Genomic DNA, 7,793 nt, shown 5'->3' with positions numbered 1-7,793 from the left:
TTGCCAGGTGTGACCCAAAAAAGCAAAAAAAAATAAGAATAATAATAAATAAATAAATAAATAAAAATAAAAAGGAATCATAGTGAGATACACAGTACAAAGTTGTTCGTGATCGGGTTTCAGTCATACAATGTCCTGACACCTGTCCCTTCACCAGTGTCCCCAGTTTCCCTTCAGCGCCACCCCCTGCCTCCGACATCCCCCTGCATCTTCCATTTCTCCAAAAGTTGGGTTGTCAGTCAGAATCAGCTGCTTCCCACTGAAATGGCCTTCTCTCGCTTTTCCTGGGGATTCTAGCGTAAGGGGTGGGCGGTTGTTTTCTTTAAGATAGTTCCCTTTCATGCTCGTTCTTTTGGCTCCCCCATGTCAGCTGTTCAAAGGAAAGCGCTGCCCCTTTAGATCTGGCCATTTCCTGTTGAGTGATGGAGTCATCATGACAGCAAATGGCCTGAGTGAGGTTCCAAGGCCTGAGAAAGTGACTGAGTCATTGGCAGCTAGAAAGGGGCCAACCCTGGTTTGCAACAGTGAGACACTTTGCACCTCCTTTATTGCTCACTGTGGGGGATTTATTACTTTTTGTTTTGACTTTATTGCTCTGTTTTAACCCCGATCCCTCCCAAGTGACCAATGAACAAACTCCAGCTCATATGATCATCATAACACCTTCATGTATCAAAAAGCATGCCCACTGATGCCATGACAGGTCACACCTACAGTGGCAACCTAAAGAAACGGCCAAATATGGTCACAACTGTTGATGCCTAGAAATCTCTATTTAGGGAGGAGAACACGAGGAACTAGGAAAGACTGCAAGTCTGGGAGCAGAGGGACAGAGTCCCTCCCGGGGACGTTGAGCTCCTGCTAAAGTGTGCTTTCCCAACACATGGACTCTGATGTGTACCACCAGTGGCTCACACTTGAATGTGGTTTATTTTGTGTGTGTGTGTTGGGCCATACTTGGTGGTGCTCAGGGTTTACTCCTGACTCTGCACTCAGGGATCACTCCTGGCAGTGGTTAGGAGACAATGTGGGGTGCTGGGGATCAAACAGCATTCGACCAAGTGCAAGGCAACCGACCCAGGTTCGATCCCCAGCATCCCATATGGTCCTTCAAGCACCGCCAGGAGTAATTCTTGAGTGTAAAGCCAGGAGTAACCCCTGGACATCACTGTGTGTGACCCAAAAAGAAACAAAAACTGATGGGGGTGTGGAGGAGGCACAGCACAAACTGACACAGTGAAGGGAAAAATATAACTGAGATTATATATGTTCTACCTGCAGGGTCCTTCCATGAAAATAAATTTTTACCCAATTCATAATTTTGTTTTTAATTGCTCTTGAGGCCACACCCAACAGTGCTCAGGGGTAGCTCCTGGCTCTGCACTCAGAAATTACTCCCTATGGTGCTTGGGGGACCAAATAGGATGCCAGGAATCGAGCCTTCGTCAGCTGGGTGCAAGGCAAGTGACCAACCAACTGTACTATGGCTCCAGCCCTATCCAAGTTATAATTCTGGGTGGCGGATTATTGCTTCTTACAGTCCACCTTTAGAATTTCTTGAAGTTCTATAACTCAGAACTTCTTAATATCTTGGCCTCTCGCCTGGTAAAGCTTACAAATTCAATAAATATCTCCAGTAGGAGGGGAAAGCACAAAAATTCGGCATTACGAGGTGGCATGTTTTTAAGTGTGTGTTCAGGACAGAGCTCTGACACCAGGGAATGAACGAGGGCTGGAGCTTCCAGGCAAGGCTGGGCAGGGAGAGGCAGGAGCAAGCTCAGAGCTCTCTCTTCCGGGATTGAAGGACTGAACTTGGATCTCCTCTCTGCAAGTGCAAAGCATGCACTCAGTTCATTGACCTGGATCTCTGGCCATGGATTGATTGGTTGAAAATTTCACTTTTGGGAGAGGCTAAAACTGCAATTATATTATGTACTGAAACTTGGCTGTGATCAGACAGAGCTCAATATACTGAGCACTTAGAGCTTTGCATGCAGAAGCCCGAGTACAATTTGATTCCTAGCACCAAGTGGTTCACCGAGCCCTGCGGGGAATGAGCCCCACGGGCACAGAGCCAGGAACAGCCCCCAGGTATCACAAAGTGTAGGCCTAAACAAATAAAAATTGATGTACAATGACTTCATTTGGGGGCCTTTGTTTTCGTGCCTGTTTTGTCTTTTGTCCAGTAAGTGCTTGGGGCTACTCCCAGCTGAGATTGAAGGACCACTGGCCCATGTGGTGCTGTGATTGAACTCTTGCTCCTGTAAGCAGACACGCTGCCCTTTGAGCTATCTCCCTGGCCTCTTTGCTAACTAGCTTTTATCAAATGTAACAATAACAAATAACAAAGAACCCAGAGAGAGAGAGAGAGAGAGAGAGAGAGAGAGGAGAGAGAGTACAGCTGGTAAGGTGCTTACATGTCTTGCACACTGTCTGACTGAGGTTTGATCTTCAGCACCTGAGCCCTGCCAGGAGTGATCCCTGAGTGCAGATTCAGGAGCAAGTCCTGAGCACCACTGGGTGTAGCCTTTTCTTCAAGAAAACCAAACAAACAAAAAATACTATTGCTGAGCAAAAGGATAGACTTAAGGGGCTTAACAGTAAACAAAAGGAATGATTGATAAGGTTGAAGAATTGGAAAGTATGGCAGTAGAAATCACCAAACAAAACTAAAAATACTCAGAAATATTGTAAAATGTAAAGGTAAAGGCCCTCCCGTTGTTCGTCGATTTGCTCGAGTGGGCCCAAAACTGTACTTTATAGGACTATACAGAGAAACAGCATCTGCGTTACAGTCTACCATAATGCGGAGAGAAAAGAAGGGTAGAAACCTTATCTGAAGAGGCTGTAGAAACCTTATCTGAAGAGGCTGTAGCAATGGCACAGCGAGTGAACAAGACTTTAGTCCTTGCACAAGGCTGAACCAGGCTTGGTTCCCAGCATCCCATATGGTCCCCCACCAGGATTGATTCCAGAGCTCAGAGCCAGGGAGTAAACTCTGAGCATCGCCAGGTATGGCCGCCAAACAAAAACAGCAACAAAAAAAGAAAACAGACCCGAAGAAATAAGATCTGAGAACATTCCTAATTTTAGGGGAAAACTAAACATCCAAATGTAAGAGGTTCAGAGAGTCATCTCAGAAATAAATCCAAACGGACCCTCAACTGTAAAGTATTAAGAAACTGGAGAGATATAGCACAGGGAGTAAGACGTTTGCCTTGCATGAGATTGACCTTAGATTAATTCCCAGCACCATACATTCTCCCTTGAGTACAGAGCCAGAAGTGATCAGTGAGCCCTGATGACTCCTGGTGTGGTCTAGAAAATATGATCATTGAAAAATTAATCAATATATCAGGGGCAGAGATATAGTACAGCAAGTAGGGTACTTGCTTTGCATGTGGCCTGGGTTCAATCCCCAGCACTCCAATGGTCCCCTGAATCCTGCCAGGAGTGATCCTGAATACTGTTAGGTGTGCCCCCAAAGCCTAAAAGATAAAGTTAAAAAATAAAGACAAGGGCTAGAGATATAGTAAGGGGTAAATCCATGCAGTACCCTGAGCATCACAGAATGTAGCCCTAGGAACCTTTGAACACTGCAGGGAGGAAGGAAGGAGAGGGATGCTCAGGAAACCAGTTGTGCTGGAGATGAAATTTAAAGCAAGGCACACAGCTCCAGTTTACGAAGCTATCACTCAAGCTGAAGATTCTTGGGTCAATGACTTGTAGGTGTTAGAAATGTGCATTAAGTTTAGATGGTGAACTAACCTTGACAACAATTTCAATTGACCTTGAAAAGAATGTATATTTTGGAAGTGACACTATAAGGTCAGCTTCAATATGATTCTGAAAGATATATGGAGGCAGGGCAGAAAAGTGCTTTGTTTTACTAGTCGAGGATAAAAGAATTCAGAAATACTCAAACACAATCATTTCCTTTTATTGGGGGGGGGGGTCACACCTGGCGATGCACAGGGGTTACTCCTGGCTCATGCACTCAGGAATTACTCCTGGCCGTGCTCAGGAAATATGGGATGCTGGGAATTGAACCCGGGTCGGCTGCGTGCAAGGCAAACACCCTACCCACTGTGCTATTGCTCCAGCCCCAATCATTTGCTTTTCAACAAAGGAAACTGCAGTGCAGTGAGGAAACACCACAGTCTTTTGCAGTTAATGACACTAGGTTGACTGGACATTAATATGGACAAAAAAAATGTATTTTGATCTCTACTACCATATATGAGTATCAATTCTAGATGGACTGTAATTATAGATGTGAAAGGAAAGCAACAAACTTTCCAGAAGGAAATAAAATTCTGACCTTGAGATAAGCAGAGTTCTTCAACAAAAGAGATAGTGCTTTGTTTTCGGTTACACCCAGAGATGCTCAGAACTTACTCTTGATTCTGTATTCAGGGTTTACTCCTGGCTGTGCTCACAAGACTGAGACCATGTGGGATGTTGAGGATCAAACCTGGGTTGGCCATGTGTTAGGCAAGCTCCTTACCCACTGCACTATCTCTCTGGCCCCTAGACAGTGTTGGCCTTAAAGGAAGGAAATGATTTGTATTAACACAATTAAGACACTCCTTCCATTTTTTTTGTTTGTTTACATCCTGCAGTCCTCAAGGGTTGCTACCAGCAGTATCTGGGTAACCAGGTGGTGTCAGAGATTGAACCTGGGTTCAAACTGTGCATGATAATCCATTATTTCTTCAGCTGCAAAAATCTTACATTAAGAGTGAAAAGTACATAAAGAGAATATATTTTTAACTTATTTAACACAGCGGGTACGGTGTTTGCTTTGCACATGGCCGACCCAGGTTCGATTCCTCCACCCCTCTCAGAGAGCCCGGCAAGCTACCGAGAGTATCTCACCCACAAGGCAAAGCCTGGCAAGCTACCCGGGATGTATTCAATATGCCAAACATAGTAACAACAAGTCTCACAATTTGTTGTGAGACGTTACTGGTGACCGCTCGAGCAAATCAATGAACAACGGGAGGACTGTGCTAGTGCTGATCTAACAAAAGGGATGAAACCTGGGGGTTTGGGCCACATGCAGTGGTACTCAGGACTATTCCTGGCTCTTTGCTCAGGAGTGACCTCTGATGGCGCTTGGGGAGACATGGGAGACAGTATGTGTTGCGGGTTGAACTAGGGTTGGTTGCGTGCTAGGAAATATACAGCAAATATACTGTGTCTCCAGCCCAAGAAGTCTTCTAAATAAGAAAGAGCGGCCTGAACGACAGTACAGTTGGGTAGGGTGCTCGCCTTGCTCCTGGCTGACCCAGGTTGATCCCTGGGACTCTGTGCTCCCCAGAACTCCACCAGAAGTGATCCCTGAGCATAGAGTAAGGAGTAAATCTTGAGCACTGCCTGGTGTGGCCCCTAAACAAACAAACAAACAAACAAACAAACAAGAGGCTGAGTCCAGAAAGGGCTCAAAGGAATGAATATCTGGTGCCCTGAGCTAGGAGCCTGATTTAAAAACAAACAAAAAACACCAAAAATAGGGGTGGAGTGATACAGAACAGGAGCAAGGAGCTTGCCTTGCATGCAGCCAATCTGGGTTTGATCCCTGGCATCCTATATGGTTCCCCAACCTGCCAGGAGTAATTCCTGAGTGTAAAGCCAAAAATAACCCCAAGCAAAACAAAACACCAAAGAACTTTTTGGGCACTTAGAAAAAGTGTATTTAAGGTGCCAGAGAGACAGTACTGCAGGGAAGGTGTTTGCCTTTTATTAGCTAACCTTGGTTCTACCCCAGCACCATATAAGAATTTCCCAAGCATCACTAAGAGTGACCCTGAACACAGAGCCAGGAGTAAGTCCCGAGTATTCAGAGCAACTCCTCAATATCCAAAGTACTAAAAATAAATAAAATACAGGGACCATAGTGATAGTACAGCCCATAAGCACTTGTTTTGGACATAACTGACCTGGGTTTGATTGCTGGTACCACTCCTTGTTCCCTGAGAGTGATCCCTGAGCACAAAATCAGGAGTAATGCCTGAGCACTGCAGATTCTGCCCCAGACTATAAAACAAACCCCCCACATCTCCCAAAATAAATAAAAAATAAAATATTAAAAAAATAGCATCAAATCTAGTGAGTAGTACAGTGACAATTTTTTCAGTGCTTCAGAAACAGTTGGGGCGATAGGTAATGAGATTCTGAATAGAAAATTGACAGCACAAACATTAAAATATCAATTCATGAAATATTCTGGCTATGGAATCAAGGGAATATTGCAACTGAACCAGACCCAGAAGTTAAAGATGATATCAAGATTTCAAGCACATGAAACTGAGACAGTGAAAACTGCACTTTTGGCTGGCTTTCTTTGGTGGGGGTTGTGGGGTATGACCCACACTCAGCTATGCTCAGGGCTTTGTCCTGGTTCTACACTCAAGGAAATCCTCAGGTGATCATATATAGTACCAGGGAGCAAACTCAGATTTCTGAGTACAAGGCAAGAGCCTTACCTGACATACTATCTTATTGTGATATCACTTAGTATTCAGTGACATTCAGCCTGCTTTATTGAAAAATAATTTAAGTAGGCTAGAAGGTAGAGAGGTTAGGATGCTGGCTGATCCAGTTTTGACCTTAGCACTGCATATGGTCACCTGAACACCAATGCCCTGAGCACCACTGGGTGTGACCCAAAAATCAAACAAACAACAACAAACCCTGGGCCCCCCCCACCATGCAAAGTATGTACTCAGCCTGTTATGCTCTCTGACCCAACATTACTATCTCTTTTCTTGGTGCCATACTGGTGGTGTTCAGGGATTACTTCTGATTCTGCACTCAGAGATCATTCCTGGAGGGGCTCAGGGACCATAAGAAGAAATGGAGATGGAACCTGGGTTGGCGGCATGCAGGACAAGTGCCTTAACTCTTGTACTCTCTTCAGCCCAAGCTATCTTGATGTTTTTTAAAAAATTCTGAATTGTGGGCCTTCTTGCTTGCTGTCATGAAGCTGGAGTCTAATTCTTAGGGCTGTCACATGTAGTAACGCAGTCCGCTTCCCCTACTGTTTGGTACTTCCAGCACAACAAAGCATGCACTTTCTGGCCCACTACAACCAGGTGTGTCCCAACACCACCACTACATGGGGTACTAGCCCAGCCAGCATGGCAACTGAAGAATATGCAGGTACCAAGCTCGTTCCTTGGGGGCTGTAGCTATACTAGAGTGGGTAGGGCACTGGCATTGCACATGGCCACCCTTCAGGTTCAATTCCCAGTACTCCGTATGTTACCCTGGGCACCGCCAGCAGCAATCCCTGAATGCAGAATGAGAAGTCCTGAGCACCGACAGGTATGGCTCAAAGACAGAAAAGATAAAACCAAACTGGGAAAAAGAACGCATCGCCCCTCACAAACTCCTGTAGGTACCACAGTGACCCCTGGTGGGCACTACCAGAATGAAAAGAACACAGGTACAGTGTGATCCCTGCAGAGGGCCCAAGCACTGCGAGCGGATGTGTGCGAGCACCACAGCCAGGACTGTGCTGGCTTCCTGTCACTGCAGCAACAGTGAAGGCAACAGGAGGGGAAAATAAAGATGGCTTTCAAGAGCTACCTTTTGGTTTGGGGCCAGACTGGCTGTGCTCAGTGTCTTAGTCTTGGCTCTGAATGGGGACTCCTTGGGGTGCTGGGGATCAAACCTGGGTCGGCCGTGTGCAAGGCAAATGTCGTGCCTGCTGGACTCTCTCCAGCCCCCTCAATAGCTACTTTTGAGTGTACATCAGGAGCATAAATGGTCATATTAAAAGTTCTGAT

Source organism: Sorex fumeus, unplaced genomic scaffold (assembly GCF_029834395.1).
Source record: "Sorex fumeus unplaced genomic scaffold, SorFum_2.1 ptg000002l, whole genome shotgun sequence".
NCBI classification, from domain to species: domain Eukaryota; kingdom Metazoa; phylum Chordata; class Mammalia; order Eulipotyphla; family Soricidae; genus Sorex; species Sorex fumeus.
The sequence above is the reverse complement of the archived record's forward strand: the minus strand, read 5'-3'. Positions refer to the sequence as shown.